This window comes from Henckelia pumila, chromosome 1, assembly GCF_033568475.1.
Source record: "Henckelia pumila isolate YLH828 chromosome 1, ASM3356847v2, whole genome shotgun sequence".
NCBI lineage: Eukaryota > Viridiplantae > Streptophyta > Magnoliopsida > Lamiales > Gesneriaceae > Henckelia > Henckelia pumila.
In genome coordinates, this window is record NC_133120.1 from 131,341,087 (window position 1) to 131,361,255 (window position 20,169).

General features: G+C 37.4%; 1 pseudogene; it reads right to left on the minus strand.

Annotated features, from left to right (window-relative positions):
• The window catches only part of LOC140880727 (G patch domain-containing protein TGH-like), a 40,909-nt pseudogene that overhangs the window by 17,132 nt on the left and 3,608 nt on the right, over positions 1-20,169 (minus strand).

The window sequence follows — 20,169 nt, forward strand, 5'->3', positions numbered from 1 at the left end:
TTGGGATCAACTCTCTTAAAATCAGTCCGATCAACTCCTTTTATGACTTGTCTCGTTTCATCTCTGCCTTGGTCAGCATCTTTGAGAATCAAGATTTTCTCCCTCCTTGATCCTCATTGCTGCAATTGGGCAATGGCCTCTCTCTTCGCATTTCTCCTTATTCTCATCAACATTTTTGTCAGATTCACCTTTCATTTGGTTAGTGAACTCCTCCTCCTCCTCCCTCTTGCTGCACCTGTTCCCAATATTTCCATGGACTGCCCCACGAACTCCTCGAGACCTAAAAATTTTTTCATGCCTTGGTCATGGATATTACAGTCTCATGTAATTGTAGCACCATCATATTCATATCCTCTGCTTCTTCAAGATCTTATCTTCCAATGCATCAAGTGTCATGTACAGCTCTGTGGTTGTCATCTCTCTTCCTCCCTTCAGATCGACATCCGGTAGGTCGGACCACTTGTTGCAACCACGATTTGTATATGATCATAGAAGATGAACAATCTGAAAATAAAGAAGTACCCTAGCCAAAGCTACTCCCTAGCTTGTAACACTCAAAGCCAAAACAAATAAACTGAATGATTCCTCATTACCCTCGCCTCATGTTTTATGTAATTTCCCTGTATCTAGATCCTTCCAAGGGCTTGGGCTTGCATTACTTGAACTGCATTGGTCTAAGGCCCTAGGCCCACCATAGTAAAATCCATAATAATATTTATGTTCATAACAGCATCACAGTTTTTCAGTCAAACAATCTCTCTAGAATATTATACAATTCTACCGCCGTTCACATTTCAAACACAAGAAACAAGTGAACTATGAAAATGAATTAAAAAAGTAACTCTTGTATCTCAGATTTCGAAGGGTTCCCATCAATTGCTACCTTGACTCTTCCCCACACACACACACCCCCCCCCCCAACACCACCACCCACCCCCCTTTCAACCCCCCCCATCTGCACCATGAACCTCCCATCGACCAGCAGATTATGATTTCAATTGGACTATATTCGAGTAGATCAGATTCATGTTGCATCCTTAATATCACCACCTCATGGCCAGTACCATGACAGCTATGCTAAACAAAAACAGCTGGTGGAGAGAAAAAGAGCAAACATCGAAACAATTCATGAGAAAATGAAGTAATCATTCAACACCACCACCTATGAAAGGAAAATCCAACAGAAATTACTTCGACAACAGCATTATGAAAGGAAAAACTAACAGACTCTACCATAAAAAAAATGGTGGGGAGAAAAAAATTGCATGAACTACCTTGCCCATGTAAGGATCAATTAAATCAAAGCGCTTGCAAAGGATTGGCGCTGGTCTCCACTGAAACTCTTCCCTCTTTGGATACATGGACTGGGTTATCAACTCCTCATCTCGATGAGTTTTATCGCTTTTTACACCCTAAAACCATGTAGGATAATGACCAGGGCCCACAATTTCGGTTTAAAACAAAACCCACATTGCATTGAACATACCTGGAATCCACCAGAAGTGAACTGTAGCCCTGCAGTGGCAGACAAATCTGAAAGCAACTGACTAGTTGTCTGGCTTTCTTTTCCAGACTTTCCTTTCTCCATGGCCTCAGCTGCAGCTTCAAATTCTAATCTTTCACGAGCACGAGCAGCTTCAGACAGTTGACTGGATCCACCAAATTCTTTAGTGCGAAGACCGCCTTCGTACTTCTCCTTCAGGAACTGTTCAAATCTTACTTGCTTTGCAGGATCATCACTAAAAGGTTTTCTGTTATGAGGTTCTTCATTCTGTTGGAGAAATTCGGACACATAAATGAATTACTCAATATTGCTTAATTGAAAACAGATATAAATCGTGATAAAAAAAAATAGAAACAGATATAAATTCATATTATGTTATTTAACAAATTCATTGAAGAAAAGTAATAAACAATTCTTTAGAAAAAATCATAGTGTAAAAGTTCAAACAGGTTAGTGCAATCATTCAGCTACTCACAAGTGATGAAGGTTTGGTGAATGTATCTGAAAGTTTAAATTGAACATTAACAGAACCAGCAGAAGGGACGATAGAACTTGAATCATTTGATCTTCTCTCTAGAGCTTTTTCACCTAGAATCTTTCCTCGCCTTTCAGCCGTTAGCTTCTCTGCATCCTTAACTATTTTCCATTCCCCTATTTTGGATTTTTCAGCAAGCTTCTGGTGCTGTTCCCACAGCTTCCTAGCATAAAAATCACTGCCATTTCCTCCGCTTAGAAAGGCAAACAATGGATTCGACTGATTCTTCTCCCTAGAGAGATCCTCGAATAATTTGCCACAACGAGCTACTAAAGTTGCCATCCCTTCAATCAAAACCTTAAGACTGTTATCTTCAGGAGGAGAAACCTCAGGAGGAGAAATCTTAGCAATCTTGTCATCATGTCCAAGAGCAGCCGGAAACTTGTGGCGGGGAAGAAAATTCATTGGAATTTCTGGAGTCTCAAATCTACATATATCAAACATATTGTCACAGACCATAAACCCTAAATCGGAATGCATCATCAATACTAACACATAGATTTCTCCAAACAGTGACCCCTAACACTGTCTAACCAAAAAAGTGCAGTCATCCATGAGTAGTAGAGTTCTCAATACCAAAAAGTATTCACATTAGATTTTTTTTTGTTTAACAAATCAATTGGGCCTTTTTAGCATTACCACATCAGATAGCAAACCACTAACTTCGAATTTTCGTTTTACAAGAAGTTGTCAAAGTTCACATATCAAAACATGACTACTAAAGAAATGTAGCAACATCAGTTACATAAGAGAGACAAGTTTGACTGAATTTATAATAAGGAATTGATTTCTTCATCTGGCAGGGAGATGAAGAGATAATTGTGTCCATGATATAAGATTCAAATTATGCATGGCACAAAACAAATATGATAATGAATTTTTTACAGCAACAGCCAGTGCAAGGGAAAATAGAAGAGTGCAGAATGGTATGCGATGGTGGATGGTTTCCTTTTCAATTAGGTTGGAAACTGATAAAACTTGCAATCCAGATAGCATAAAGTGAGAGTGATGAACAACATGAAAATTATGATGGCTTAAAATTGATGTTTGTGAGACAAATCCTTGGTGGATTTTGTACAAGCACGAAGCACTAATCTTGAACATTGAAAACAAAGAGCACTAGTAAGTTCTAAATTTACTGCACATAGAAACTTCTAATCTGTAAACACAGCATCTTCATGACAAATCTTATATGGGTTCATTCTCAACTACACAGAGTTAATAGCAGATCATTGTTTTTAAGTGTTTCTGTGGCCCTGAGAAAATCCTTGCAGCCAGTAGAATGCATGATTTCCTCTTTAAACCTTTAAACATCTTGTACTTGGATAGGATGCCTTTGTAAATGCACCCATAGATGATATTAGAAAAAATGAGTCCGTATGAATTTACACATTATCCAGAAACCTACTGCAAAGTTACAGTTGATGAGCTGGTCTTTGCACATTTATTCAAAGATTGAAGCTGTATTATTTCATATTTTTATAAACAAACACAATCACCAGCATGGCAAAGGTGTTTGGTCTTCTTCGACCGAATATTGAGGGGGGAAACCAACATCTTCACAAATGATTGCTAAACTCAAGTTGGACCAACGTGTTCTGGTATAATCTATTTGATTTGTGAAATTACATTACAAGTAACCAAGTTAACATTCACCATGTCATGCTCAATAAAAGATGTCATGATTATTAACTTAAAAGCAAATATTGACGACTTGAAGTAACAGGAGATTCTTGTTCAACACCCTTGATCGAGTTCCTCACAAAATCTGAAATTCAGTATAATAAGTTCTCATTAAAAATACCTCTCTAATTGGCCGTCAGATTCTGATGCAACCTTAAACCCAGGAAGAACATCAATTTCCTTCTTATCTAAAATTTTCAATTTCTTTGTATCTTCGATCTTCAAATTATCCACATTCAGGCTTCTTGAAGGCTCTTCTATTTCTTGCACATAGGTATCTTCAAAATCAATAACTGTTCAACAGACAATAGATGCATGGATAAGTGATAGACCTTAAATGGTGAAAGCACAAAGTTTTGAGCGACCCGCAAACTGCAAACTTGTCCTGGACTTTATAGAAAGAAGATATTGAAATTTAAAAACAAATATTAATGTTTGGCCACGTTACATATCAGGAATTGGACAATAGTCCAGAACACAAACCACTTGATTACCCCTATGAGTTGTAGTGGGTTCATGGAGACCTCGTATATGAGAGAGGAAACAAACAGGCATGTGAGAGATTTGAGATGATTATCCTGATGTTTGTTTTCAGGGAGTTTTCACTAGCTTGAACTAGGCATCATTACTCTTACATAGAGAAACTCTGCGATATTTTCATTTTTATGGATTCATATTGCATACCGAGTTATACTCCCATTATTTCCACTACATTCGTATTAATCTGTAGTTTTTTTTATAAGAAACTATAATTTTATTGATAATATGAATTTACTTAGGATACAAACAGTGGACCAGTGGTCCACAAAAGCATACTAGTGTCCAAAGCAAACAAAGTCAGCTATCAATCTAAATCAGAGCCAATCTCCAATCTCTATACAAGTCTAGTGTCGCATCTCTTACTAAAATAGTGGGAGATCTATTAGAATTGAAGGTCATTATAGAGCAGATGGTGAGGCGCTAAATGGTGGGTACTGAGGAGGAGGCAGGAGCCCGTAATGTAGAAAAATACTCGATCATTTGAGGAAGCTGTACACCAGAATTTTGAAGAGGTTGGAGACGGGATGGTAGAAATGCAGCAAGCATTGAAGAGAATTGAGTTGCCAGCTTTTGATGGATTAGATTTGGGCTGGTTGGGTAGGATAAATAGGGATGGCAACGGGGAGGGTTTGGCTAAACCCGGGACCCGCCCCGCCCCGCGAACCCGGCGGGTCCAATCCGGGGTTAGACCCGTTGGACCCGCCATAAATTAAATAATATTAAATTTATTAAAATAAAAAAATAAAAAGTTTAAAATTTAACAAATATCATTAAATTTAATTTCAAATATAGATTTTTAATATTTAAGACAAAAAAGAAATTATTCTCAAAAGTTTAAATTTATTAACTTGTAATTAATTAATATTTATTTTTATACTAAACATATCATAATAAAATAAATTCATTAATCCAATAATATTACACATTCAAATTATGGATAAAATATTAATTATTTAGTATAATAATATAATTATATATTATTAATACTACATATATATTTTATATTTATATATATACATGAATATTTTAAATTTATATATATATAATACTTTGGCGGGGCAGGTTTGGCTTATATATATATATAATACTTTGGCGGGGCGGGTTTGGCCAAACCCGAGACCCGCCCCGGACCCGCTTATGGACCCGCTTTGACCCGCCCCGCGGGTTTAGACCCGCCCCGCGGGTTTAGACCCGCCCCATTGTCATCCCTAAGGATAGAACAATATTTGAGCTTCATGGAACGCCCCAGACAATCGGTTGAAAGTCGCCCGTATGTGCATGGAGGTTCAAGCCTACACTAGTATAGATGGATGAGATTGAAAATTCCAAACATGAATTGGGATAGGTTCATGGATGAATTAATCAAGAGATTGTGGGTGGAGGGCTGCAAACCCATTCGAGTTACTCGCATCCTTGCAATAAGGGGAGCAATAGGTAGGATTTTAAATGAGCAGTTGTTGGCTCAAATCTGAGACCTCCCGGAAGATAAAAGTCTTGGTTATTTTTTGAGTGGGTCGCGAGAGGAAGAACGCCAGCGGTAGGGATACATGATCCCAGAATGGTGATATGGGCAATGGATTTAGCGAGGAAGATTGAGGAAAATTGTATGGGGGAGGGGTTGTTGGGCTATCAGGCTGGATATTCAACGGTGGGCTTCAAGGGAGATCCACGTGGGGGCTATATGAGTAGCTGAGTTGGCAGGGCCCAACCCCAGATAGAGGCCGGTTCAAACCGAGCTCACTAACCTAACTTTATGCGAAGTCGAGCAGTAGGCGATAATATGCTGGAGCTGCCTTTGTACTTTATGGGAGGCATCAACCACCCACAGACTATAAACTAAAGGCACAAATAGGTAGGATTTACACTGTAGCCATGGTGGGCAAGAATCATTCGAGAATCTCAAACGTGCACCGGTTACAGCTCCGGTGTTACGAATGTCAGAATTCAGATTTTTCTAAAGATACTGTGATTGAATGTGATGCTTGTGGGATTGTGATTGGCAAAGAAGGGGCAGACTGATGCATATCAGTGTTCTAAGAATCAGCCGCTTAGTCCCTAGGTGCCGGCCGACCGCACTGAAAAAGTGCTAGTCGACCAGCTACCCATCCTTGGCGCCAAGACGGTCCTATGCGCTCGGAAGGTGTTTAATTTAAAATCCCAGTTTAAAAAATTCAAATGTAATTTTTTTTACTTTTAAAACTATATTTTTGTGTGTTGGGCTTTAAACATCGTCCATTTTTATAGGCCCTAAATTAACATTCCACAAGAAAACCTATTTGTTAATTTGCCCTTTAACACCAAACTTCATCTTCATCTTTCAATTTTCTGTTGCCCTAACTTTCGAACCAAAAGGAGAAATCGATTTGTATTGACATATGGAGGGTGTGTGTGGTGTTAGCTGCATAATGAAATTGATAATGTCATATTAATTCTTCAATTTCTGCTTAATCCACCGAATCCGCCTAGCGGAGCCTGGTCCCAGCCCAGGCACTAGGCGCTGGTTTGCCGTCCAGCTAGCGCTTAGCGAATTTTAGTTATTTTGGTTGTGGTGGACAGATTATCCAAGGATGACCATTTCTTAGGCTTAGGCATCCTTTCTTGGCCAAAAATGTGGCAGAGTTGTTCACCAAGTGGTTAAGTTACATGGGCCACCTCGATCTCTTGTTAGTAACCGCGATTCCGTTTTCATGTGTTTATTCTGGACTGAAATATTTTATCAGAAGGGACGGAATAAAAAATGAGCTCCGCCTAACACCCGGAGACGGATGGAAGAAGTGGGGCAGTTAACAAGTGTCATGAGACATATGTCACGTATGATCGTATCTGCGAGGTTTTATAACTAAGCAGCCTCAGAAATATGCTAGCTGGATACACTAGTGTGAATATTGGTACAAAATTTCATTTTAAATGTGCACGACTGTGTATGCGGTGGTTTATGCCTTATGGTTGTAAACCTCCTTCCATCTTACAGTATTTACCTGGTGAAATTTAATGGCAGCAGTGACCAGTGGCTAATGAATTGCGGGATCATGATGAGCCACTCCGGCAGTTGAAATATAACCTTCAATGTGCCCAGCGACGCTTGAGCGGGCAAACAAGCATAGGCATGATGTGGAATTTGAGGAAAACCTTTTAACAATTTCATCCTCACAGACAAATTTTCTGTCCAAGGCTTTATCAGGAAACTGGCAGCCGTCGATGGCACTTTCTTTGGCTTAGGCGGTAGAAGATGAGCAGGGGCGGGCAAGGTGGTCAAAGTCAACAAAATTTTAAAAAACTGTAATTATTAATACATTTATACACTTTCTCGTCCAAAACATAATAGCCCCACCAGCCCAGTCACCCACGATCCTGCCTCCTTCCGCCTCAAACCGTCCACCGTTGCCGCCGCAAACCGTCTAATAAATTGTATTGAATGATTTTTTAGTAGTAATATGGTGATCAATCGTTATTAATTATCTTGTTAATTGCATTTATAAATTTATTTGCAACTTATATAAATTGTATTGTACTGTATGAAGCTTATTTATGCATAAAAATTATTTTATTGCATATATATATTACATAAAGAATGATGACCATTTATAATTACATTGCATAATTATATATAAGTATGTTATATATAATTATGTATTAAAAAAAAATCAGACCTAGGCGGTAGGCGATCACTCACCGCCCTCCACCGCCTACTGTCATTTACAACAGTGGTCTTAAGAAGGCAATAGGGAGGGTGGTACAGAATGTCAAACTTCCTCAAGAATTAGAATCAGATTTGTCTCTCACATTTGAGCCTGAGAAAATTATAGTCCAGCAGATTAAGAAGAAACATGGTGAACAAGTTGGTCAACTGTTGGTGAAATGGAATAATCGACCTCAGGAGGATGCCACTTGGGAAACTACAAACGATTTTATATCACATTTCCGGGATTTGGTCTTGAGGATAAGACTCATTTGGAGGCAGCATGAAGAATTATGGCTATCGAAGAAGGCCCAACAACTGAAGAAGGCTCAAAAAGAAGACAGCCCATTACCAAGAATGTTTATATCAGAAGAAATAGAAAACAGAAAGGAGCCCATATGATATGAGAGAGGAAATAAAGAGGTGTGATCGAGATTTGAGATAATTTTCCAGATATTTGTTTTAAGAGAATTTTTACTAGCTTGTGCTAGGGTTCATTTCTCGTACGGAGGGAAACTCTGGGATATTTTCATTTCTCCACCAGTTAATATTGAATACTATGTAATATTTCAATGCTATTTCCACTATGTTTGTGTTAATACGTAGCTGTTAATTGAAGATCATGACATTTGCCCATAGCCCGAATTCAGTAGGTAATCTGCTCATTCTGTTAGGAACCCAATCCAGGCAGCCCAGCCCAGCCCAACTCATACTCAATCCATGCAACCCAGCCCAACTCAAACAAGAATCGTGCAGCAAAAATCAAGGATGTGCTATATCAAAGATTTACTCATGGGACTTTCAGAAAATAAGGAATGGATTGATTAGATCTTATTTACCTTCCTTTAATAAGTGCTTGTATCTCGAGCCTAGATAGGGGAATTTTAATGTTTTCTCTTGTATTTTAATGATTGCTGATGAAAAGGAATAAGACATTCAACTTTTCTCCAAACAATATAACTAAATTATTGAGATCGCGAGGTTCTCTCAAACGAGCCTCGAACCCTCCAAAAAAATAGGTAGACAAGGTAGAAGAAGCAACAAACAAATCTCAGAGTTCAACGATCAACCCATTCACCGACCCATAACCCGATCTTTTACTCGTGCTCATAACACATTCTAGTTGGATATAAAGAACAGCTAGAAACAATCACTAACCTGAATCATATATATCTTCATCTTCTGCATCTATATCTTCAAGAGCGCCAATCCCAAAACCAGGAGCAGATTTTCCTGGTAATTCATTCGAGCAAATCATTAGAGGAGGCCTACAAAATAATTTTGGAAAACTAGGTGCTGGAGTACGACAAAAATCTGATTGCAGTGAAAGAGCTTACGTTTCATGGAAAGAGGTCTCTGTTGCTCCATCTCAAATTTACCAGAATATCGTAGCCTTTTCTTTTCTAAACCAAAAAAGAAAAAAGGGGTAAAAAGAAAACAAAAAAAATAGAAATATTTAACCTCCAAGGGAACACAAAAATGTATGTTGAGAAAAATATTATTTCAGCAGCAAATACCTCTGAACTCAGGAGCATGCTTGAATGGATCATAGCCTAAGCCATACATATCCTGCTTGGGGTTTATAACATACACCTAAAAAAAGAAATTCCAAGTTATTATATCCGAGGCAGTAGTTGCAACATTAAAACATTGACTACACACATCAACCTATTCTATTTATCATGACGCGAAAAATCACCAGCATTCATGCTTACAACTAAGCATTTATCTCTCTCCAGTACCCCTAATAAACCAGTAAGCCCCATCATTTTCTCCGACCAGTGGAAAATAAGGTGAGTTCCATCAACAGCACTAAATGTTGAAATTGAATTTGCAAGATCACAAGTTTCAATGTCAACTAAGCATAGGACAGTGCCAGAGCATGTAAGCACACACAAGAATACTACAGAATAAATTTGATATACTTTTGTCCTACCCAAAAAAACCAAACAGTTCAAACAATAAATAAATTGACCAAATCTTAAGGATGATGACCAATGTTGAGCCTGAAGTACGGTCCAACAACCTAACGCTGAGTTCAAACATTTATCACATGCTACAACGCAAATGCGAACCTACACTGATATTCCATTAGCTCTTTATCTCTTAAGAGTCTTAACAATAACTCGTGATATCACCTACTGAAGAAGTGAATGAAATTCTTTATTCTTCTTAATTCAAAGGCAGTCTGTACAACTCTAATTTAAAGATAAGGATTACAACAAAATAAGGAAAGATAACCTATCAATCAAATCTCATAAAAACAGAAATAACCTAATATATACATATAAGCATATCGGCTGCCCATATACTCAAGATTTGATAGGAGACTAATTTGTTAATATAATATTCTCAATATCCTACACTCCCCCTCAAGCTAGACTGTAAATGTTGATTAAGCCTAGCTTGGAGCTCAAATCTTCAAAATTCTTCCTTGAAAGTGCTTTAGTTAGTATGTCGGCAGTTTGAACTTTGAAGACTAGTAGGAAGATATATTAACTTGATTATTCCTTCCTCTACCTTCTCTTTTATGAAATGGCGATCAATTTCAACATGTTTCGTCCTATCATGATGCACTGGGTTCTTTGCAATACTAATAGTTGACTGATTGTCACAGAACATCTTCATAGGTTCTTCAACAAACATTTTCAGTTCATTCATAAGTTTTTGTAGCCACATCCCTTCATATATGTCAAGTGCCAATGCTTGAAATTCAGCTTCAACGCTACTTCTTGATGCAACCGACTGTTTCTTGCTACGCCAAGTAACTAAATTTCCCCAAACATAAGTGCAATATCCAGAAGTTTACCTTCTATTCACTGCTGATTCGGCTCAATCAGCATCACTGTATAATTTTATGCCTTTGTCAGCTGATTTTTCAAAGTAAAATCCTTTTCCAGGTGTTAGTTTCAAGTACCTGAGGATCCATTAAACTGCCTCCATGTGCTCTTCATTTGGATTATTCATAAATTGACTTATCATGCTCACGGAGTAACTTATATCAGGCCTTGTGTCATAGTTGTTAAAGGCGAGCGCCTCTCACCCACCAGGCGACCCCTCTGCGCCTGGGAAGCGGTTTAATAAGGCGTTAATAAAGCGAGCCCAGGCGCGGTTTAATAAGGCGTTAATAAGGCGAGCCCAGACGCGCCTTTGAAAGCCACTGAAGCGCGCTTAAGTTTTTTTTATGTTTTCTTACATTTCTTTTCTATTTTAAATTTTAAGATTAAGATAATAAAAGGAAAGCCTACCAAACCCTAGAATAAAATAAATGGGCCAAGGAAAGTCATATATTTTCCTTTTTAATTTAAAGAACATTTAATTGAGGTTCTATTTCCCAAAATATTTGAAAATTACACTTATAGATAAATAACAACTATAAACTAGGATCTAAATTGTCAATCTGCCTTAAACTGAATCTAGATTGATTGATTGGCAAACTAGTAGAGAAAATCCCTACACTTATTATGGTAAAAAAGAAAAATGAAAGTAAAGAAAAATTCTGTTAGTAATAGCAGATTTTTTAAATACACACACAGCAGACTAAAAATAAAATCTCAGTATTCTAGATTAGAAAATTAAAAGTAACGCGAAAATATTCAAAGAATGAAAGATTTTCGTGATATGATATATTTTTGCTTAGCTTAATTAGTTCAATAATAGTGTTTTGTCATATAATAGCATTAAATAAATATTTTTTTCTGAAAAATTAATAGTGCGCCTTGTTTCGATAAGGGGCGGGCATCGCCTTGCGTCTTGCGCCTCAGGCTCCAGGACCCCTTTGCACCTTAGTGCGTCTTGCGCCCTTAACAACTATGCCTTGTGTGAGATAGGTATATGAGTTTGCCCACAAGTCTTTGAAATCTCCCTTTATCAACTGGTGCACAATTTTCTTTGGTTCCCAGTTTACTTGTTGGATTCATAAAAGTGTCTGATGGTTTGCACCCCAAGCATCCCTGTTTCATCTGGAAGATCCAAAATGTATTTTCGTTGGGAGACAGAAATTCCTAATTGTGACCGAGCTATTTCCATCCCTAGGAAATATCTAAGGCTCCCGAAATGATTTCAAAGTCTTTGGCTGACAAAGTCTTGAGAGTACTTATCTCTTGCACATGATCCCAAGTTAAAATAATGGCATCCACATATACAATGAGGATAGCAACTTTCCCATGTGGTGAGTGTTTAACAAAGACGGTGTGATCGGTCTGACATTGATTGTACCCATACTACTTGATCACTCTTGTGAATCTGTCAAACCAGGCCCTTGGGGAATGTTTAAGTCCATATAATGACCGTTTCAGCTTGCAAACCTTGTTGGTTGTGGCTGGAGAGTCAAATCCAGGGGGAATGTTCATGTAAACGTCTTCCGCAAGGTCTCCATTAAGGAATGCGTTCTTGACATCTAATTGATGTAGTGACCAATCTAAATTTACAGCGAGAGATAGAAGAACTCTAAACGTTTCTTCATAATCAATTCCATAGGATTGTGTGAATCTTTTTGCAACAAGACGGACTTTGAATCGATCAACACTTCCATCTTCTCTATATTTAATAGTGAAGACCCATTTACAGCCAACCGGCCGTTTTTCAGAAGGTAACTCAGTGATTTCCCATGTCACATTTTTCTCCAGAGCTCGAATTTCTTCTTGTACAGCACCTTTCCACTTTGGTATTGTGAGAGCCTCTTGTATAGATTTAGGAATCTGTGCTTGATCCAAGGTTGCCACAAAAATCCTATATTTGTTAGATAATCCTTGATATGACACAAAATTAGAAATTGAATGCTTTGTGCACTCTCGGACACCTTCCTCAATGCAATAGGTAAATCTTTATCTTTAGCAGACTCAGGAATAGGCTTACCTGGCGAATCTTTTGGTCCCGTATCCGATTTCAATTCTTGGTTCTGCTCAAGTGATACTCGATGCTCTATCTCCTTTTGGTTCCTGTTTCGTCTACAGTAGGTGATAAGTTCATCATGTGCATTGGGTTGGGTAGTGTCATCAGGTAGGCTTGGAGTAGGCAAATCATGGGCTGGAATATTGTGCAAGTCTGAACCAAGTGCAACGTGGGGAACATCTAGGTAGTGGTCTTCATGCTGATATCCCTAAACTGATGTTTCTGTGTGACATTGTGTTCCCTTAAATGTCAGATTTGGGAAAGTATGGCTGATTTTTAAAAAAGGTTAGATCCATAGTGTTATAGAATTTTCTTGTAAGTGGAGAATAGCATTTGTATCCCTTTTGATTTGAAGAATACCCCAAAAAAATACACTTAATAGCTCTAGGATCTAACTTTCCCCAATGGTGACTATGGATATTAACAAACGAGGAACAACCAAATATTTTGGAAGGAAGAAATGATATCAGATGTGTATTAGGTTGTCTTTTAAGTAGGACTTGACAAGGGGTCTGAAATTTTAGGACTCGGGAAGGCATTCTGTTAATAAGATAGGCTGTTGTGAGTATTGCTTCTCCCAAAAAATGCTTTGGTACATGTGTAGAAAACATGAGAGATCGAGCCACTTCCAAAAGATGTCGGTTTTTTCTCTCGGCCATGCCATTTTGTTGGGGTGTATCAACACTGAGCTTACGTGAACAATACCTTGACTTGTGAGATAATCACTAAGGATGGAGGCAAAACATTCCTTGGCATTGTCCGTTTTCAAAATTTGTATTAAGTGTGGAATTGAGTTTGAATCATGGTATTGAATTTCTGAAATATCGGACCAGCCTCAGATTTTTCTTTCATTAAGAACACCCATGTTAACCTAGTGTGATCATCTATAAAGGTTATGAATCATCGAGACCCAGTGATATTTTTTATCTTAGATGGCCCCATACGTCATTGTGGATTAATGCGAAGGGTTGTGATTCTTTGTAAGGTAGGTAAGGATAAGAATTTCAAACATGTTTGGCAAATTGACAAATCTCACAATGAAACTCATTCGAATTCTTATCTTATAATGAAAAGAGATGGAAAAAGCTTCTTGAGATACATGAAATTGGGATGTCCTAACCTATAATGTCATAACATGATATCGTTCTCCTTTTTTTGGAAAATAAAGGTTTGATCCTGATTAACAAACACTAGACAACTAGAGTTGGGACCTTTCCCTTTGGAAGAATTATTTGCCTCAAGTAGATAGAGTCCCGAGCATTCTTTAGCATTGCCAATCGTCTTCCCCAAATACAAGACCTGAAATTCACAAGATTTTGGAGAAAATTTAGCAATGCAATTATGATTCTGTGTGAGTCTACTAACAGATAATAAATTGCAAATCAATTCAGGCACCAAAAGGACAGAGTTAAGTGTCAAAATCCTTTGAGATAGTCACTGAACCAGTTCCAATAACTTTGGAGGATGATCCATCAGCAAATACCGACTGTTATTTTCTCATGGCAAGGGCTGAAATTGGTGAGAACATCTCTATCTCCAGTCATGTGATCTGAAGCACCCGAATCTACAATCCAAGAATTCAGCTTATTCCTCTTAACACTTGGGGCATTCAAGAAATTACCTTTTTGTGCTAATGATCACGTCCCAATATTTTGAGCAGAATTGGCTGTCTGAGATTGGTTGATCATGTGCTTCAAAATTTCAAGCTGCTCTTTGCTAAACAAAGTGGACTCGGTGGTTGCTGAATTTCTTCCTTTACTGCTTGCCTCGGTTTTGCGGGCGTGGAGGTTTCCAATTTGCTGGCTTCCCATGAATTTTCCAGCAATTTTCAATTGTGTGGTTTGGCTTCTCGCATCGTTCACAATATTGACGCTCCTTTTTTTCAAGTTATCTTGGCTGTAATTTTTATGAACACGAGCAGCTAGGGCCGGGGCAGAATTTTCCATCTGAGAATTAATGGCAGGAGTCCCAAGCATCACTTTCTTTCTACTTTCCTCTCTTCGGACTTCTGAGAAGGCTTCTCGCAGGCTTATTGGTTGTTTCATTCCTTTAATCCTTCCACGAACGTCATCAAGATTGTTGTTCAGCCCAAATAGAAATTTGTAGACTCTTTTCTTCTCAACAATCAGCCGATATGTTTCGTCATCATCAGGGCAGTTCCACGAGTGATCTTCTGCATATCAACCTGCTGCCAATAACGAGTGAGAGTATTAAAATATTTGGTCACCGTTAAATCACCTTGCCGTAGATCATGAAGGTTACTCTCTATTTCAAATAATCCTGAGGTATTCTCTTTATTTGAGTAGGTTTCCTTCACTACCTCCCAGATTTATTTTGCTGTTCCATGGAGAAGTTTCCTCCTATTTCGTTGGTCATGGAATTGATTAACCATGACAGAACCATGCTGTTTTCTGATTTCCAGAATTTGAACTTCGGATCATATGTCTTTGGACGAGCAGCTGCCCCATATGAGTAGTCATCTTTACCTTTGCCACATACAAACATCATTACTGATTGAGACCAATGGAGATAGTTATTTCCATTTAGTTTGTGGCCAATAATCAGAATTTGGCCACTGTCTTGAGTTCCACTCAAGTTGGAGACAGTGGAGTCTTGAGGGGAGGTGACCTCGGAGTTTGATGTAATCGCAGAAATTGTATCCCTAGGATCTTAACGTCTCTGATACCATGAAGAAGTGAATGAAATTCTTTATTCTTCTTAATTAAAAGGCAGTCTGTACAACTCTAATTTAAAGATAAGGATTACAACAAAACAAGGAAAGATAACCTATCAAATCTCCTAAAAACAGAAATAACCTAATATATACATATAAGCATATCAGCTGCCCATATACTCAAGATTTGATAGGAGGCTGATTTGTTAATATAATATTCTCAATATCCTACACCTACAAAATCGTCTTACTCAGTTCTTTTCACTTTTTCCCGACTTCACCTCTTTTTTCTATGTTCTTCCCTATTTTGTGGAGATTCTCTTGTGTATCCTTACAATCTAAAAATTCCAACAGACTCGACTCATGGAAAAGTAATATTCACCCACAATGTCTCTTTGGTGGACTCTGTCAACAACAGAGCATGTCGACTAAAATTATACTTATGACTTATAAAAGAAGATACGAGAATACATAAAAGCAACTTATAGAACCAAGCAAGAACCCAAACCTTGGGTAGTGACCTACAGACATATTTCTATCTGGTGCATATCTAAAACTGATGGTGTTGCTCCTACAACTTTTTACATGGCCACATGCTTCAAGGAGAACAAAATCGGTTCTGTGAACTAGAAAACTTCACTCTTATTCACATGGGGGCGGACTCTAGTGATATCACGCTTTTGCATGTGATGCATGAATAGGAAAAGTAATCTGCACTGCAATTCCATATGCAGCTCAGCACAAAAATTACTTCATTTGTTCTTTCGTATTGGTTGCTTCTTCCATTTTTCTTTCAAAATATGTAAATAGAATAGAATAAACTGAAAATTCAAAATATGAATTCTAAAAAGCAAGCCAAATCAGTATATAATGGTCGATATATACCCCTCTTTTTCCTTTGCACTATGTAACTACTTTGTCGTAAAATTAATAAATTGTAGTGTATGCAAATTCAGTACAAGGAAAAAAGCAATCAAACTTTTTTTGATAGTATAAAAAATAAACTCAATCTGGTTGATTAAAAAAAAGGACTCAAGCTGACCGGTGTGCTAGAGAACTGATCATCTTTGTCCACTAACATATCATGGGCATTTCCCCTATCATCTTCATCCACCTGACCAAGCTTTAATCCCTCATTCTCTGATGAAAATGCCAAAAATGCTTTTCTTGCTTCTCTACGAACATCTTCATAAAAATTATACACAAGATTAATGCTATTTTAGCATATTTCTAACAGAAATTTTATACAATTGCTAGTCATACATGTGAGATGTCGAGTCCTGCGCGGAAAACTACCTGAGTGGAAGCCCAAAACTCACCCAAAAAAAAAATTGCTACCACAACCGAATATGAAAAAACAAATGCTTTGTGTACCCTATACAATGAAACTTTTGAAGCAGCTTATTTTTTGCTTAAATTGCCCACTACGTCAGATAATACTGCTACAGTAATTGCATCAGTTGAACAAAGAGAGAATTCTCAAGTTTCATTAGTTAGAGAACAAATCATGTCAACAAAACAGGTACAGGAAAAGTTATAAGCTGAAGAGATCGAGAACTAATTTTAACTTTTGAGTCTGTAGCCATTATAACTTGGATCTCACTAGTGGATGGTACTATGTTCTCTATGCAGAGAGCAAGGAGATATTAATATCCAAGAATTTGTTCTGAGAACAACCCCATTTGTTCGTAATTTTCAGGTATCAATATATTTGATTTTTCAAATTTCAATAGAATTTATTTCTGCTAGTCAATTAACAAGTGATTTAAAAAGCTCCAGGACATTTTTTCTTTCTTACATTGAATTAAAGACCAAACCTCTTGGAGGACGGTTGGCACTGCTAAGGAAAAGAATGTTCTCTAATTTCCATCGCAGTCAAACACTACTCATAGACTCTGTTACTTCTCAAGTTCCAAGTCCATCATGTCAAATTATGAGGTCATGTTGGGGAACAATCTCTAGGGTCGTCCAAATTTCCGATGCTTGAAAGATTGTAAACCAATTTGTTCATTCATAAAGATGCTTCTTCTTTCTAGTACGGACATTCTATTAGGACAGAGCAAACAAAATATGAATATCTAGCAAATTTGTCTAGGCCATCAAAACCATTTCATCCTTCTATTCTTTGGGGAAAAAAAATCCTTCCATGTTTTTCACATCAACACTTGGGGCCCATTTGGATTGAATGAATACGGGTGAAATTTAGACATTTGGTGTAATTTCTCATTGATGATCACTTAGAATTTGTTGGATATACGAATGATCATGTTGAAAGAAAATATAATTCTCTGTTAACAAAAAAATTCCTTACGCAAAAAACCAATCTGTTTCAAAATTCAAACCACCGTGTGCATTCTATGTACTGACAATGGCAGAAAACATTTTGCAAATGAATTAACATTCTATCTCAGTGAAAAAAGCACACTTCATTAAAGTTCTTGTGGCTATACCCCTCAAAATCGAATTAATTAGAGAACATTTTTCTTGAAGTTGCATTTTATATGATGATTTCTTATATCGTGCTGTCATGATCAATTGCAGCCCAGGCCCAACAACCCACGTGGATATCATCTACAGAAGATTAACTCATGGAAATTTTAATCTACATCAAAGCAGCTGCTTGGATTTTTTGTTTCTTGCTTTCATCAGTTTGTTTGTTATTTTTTAATGAACCAGCTGGTCTCATTGGGAAATAACTTGGCCAATAGGATCTTTTATCTTTTCCAGGTTTTTATTTTTTAGGATTTGGTGAACTGGTTGCATTTATTTACAACCATGGTGAATGAATAAACAAGCTTGAATTCCTTTTAAAAACAAAGTGTGAGATCGAGAGGTTCTCTCCAATGAGCCTCTGTTACATTATTGAAAATAGGTGAAAGTGGACGAAAGACCCCTACGAATAAAAAGAAAAAATCTCCTCTTCGTGACTCTTTTGTTAATTGACCCATAACCCATAACCCATAACCCAATCCCTATCCCGCACACTTGACACATGCCTCATATCTTTTGGGTTGAAGTATTTTAATTACCGCTCAAAGCTTACCACATCAACAGGTTTCCTTCTAAAGCCATTCAAATGATGACCTTTTTCTAAACACTCCACATATTCAGATTTGAAGTTCCTCAACACCTAGAATAAGTGGTTCCCCCATGCATTCTAAACAATAACAAAAATCGGAAGTGGTTGCCATGTATAAAAGTATGGATTTGAGACCATTATAATTTTTTGTTATGCATTCAAAGCAATTAGATTATCTTAATTTCTAATGGATTCCTGTGCACCAATTCTATTTTCGGTCTTCTGTGGTATTTGCATCTCAATATCATTCCTCTTGGAGGTTGGAATTGGAAAGGGTGTTATAGTTTACATACACAGCAAGGGGTCAATAAATACCAGTGGCATCTGCATATCCAGTTGAATGTGGATCTGGGATTTATTGGATATGCAATTAATTTTGGACACATTTTCAACCTTACTTGATTCTCCATCATTTATGGAGAAAAATAATACATAGGATTTCATGCTAAGTGACAACTATGACAAATTTCATGGGGTTTGGCACCTGAGCTACACCATGAATGGAAGTCAAATATGTAGGACCAATTGAAGTAATTTATAAAAAAGACAAAATAGAAGTGGAGAATAATCTGCACATCAATCCTACTTTCTGTCATCTAAATTTTTGCATAGTGCAGTATCTATCCCCAAGATTCAAGACAGTTGAGTTAATCTTCTGGCATGAAAACCAACATAAAAAAACTCAATTTCTGGAAATAAAAGGGGAAAAGAATATAAAGAAAAAAAACATTAAATTAAATGCTATTCTATGAGCTCCATAAATCAGGAGCGGCCATCTTTATGCAGCCACCAAAGGTCCAAAAATCAGAAACATGCTTACTCATTATCAGAATGAGAGCATATTTTATATCTCCAAATGCTTTCAGCTGCCAGAAAAGGCACTGAAAAATACATAAATTTTCATGTTTTCAGTTGTAGTAGGACCATCTTTATGCAGCCACCAAAGGTCCAAAAATCAGAAACATGCTTACTCCTCATTATCAGAATGAGAGCAAATTTTAGTGTTGGATATTAAATATTATCTAGATAATTTATTGATTAGGGTAATTGTGTTTGTATTTAAAGATTTATCTGATAGGTTGTTGGTAGAGTATCTTGATGTGATAAGATCACAGCCCTAATAGTTTATGTTGATGGTATTGTATTGGCAGCGAATGATGAGGAGGAGATCATATGTGTCAAATCCTTACTCTCGAAGGAATTTGAAATGAAGGATCTTGGAAATCTCAAATATTTTCTAGGAATGGAAGTGGCTAGATCATCCAATGGGATTTCAATTTCTCAACGAAAATAGGTGCAAGATTTCCTAAAAAAACTGGAACGTTGGGGAGCAAGCCAGTCAACACTCCTATGGGTGCTAATGTTAATCTTTCAGTTGGGAATAACAGTCCACCAGGTGACAAAAGAAGGTATCAAAGGTTAGTAGGCAAATTGATCTATCTCTCGCACACACGTCCCGATATTGGGTTTGATGTGGGTGGTGTTAGCCAAGTCATGAATCACCAACAGAGGACCACATGAATGCATTTTACCGAATATTGAGATATCTGAAAAGGAATCCAGGAAAAGGACTATGCTTCAA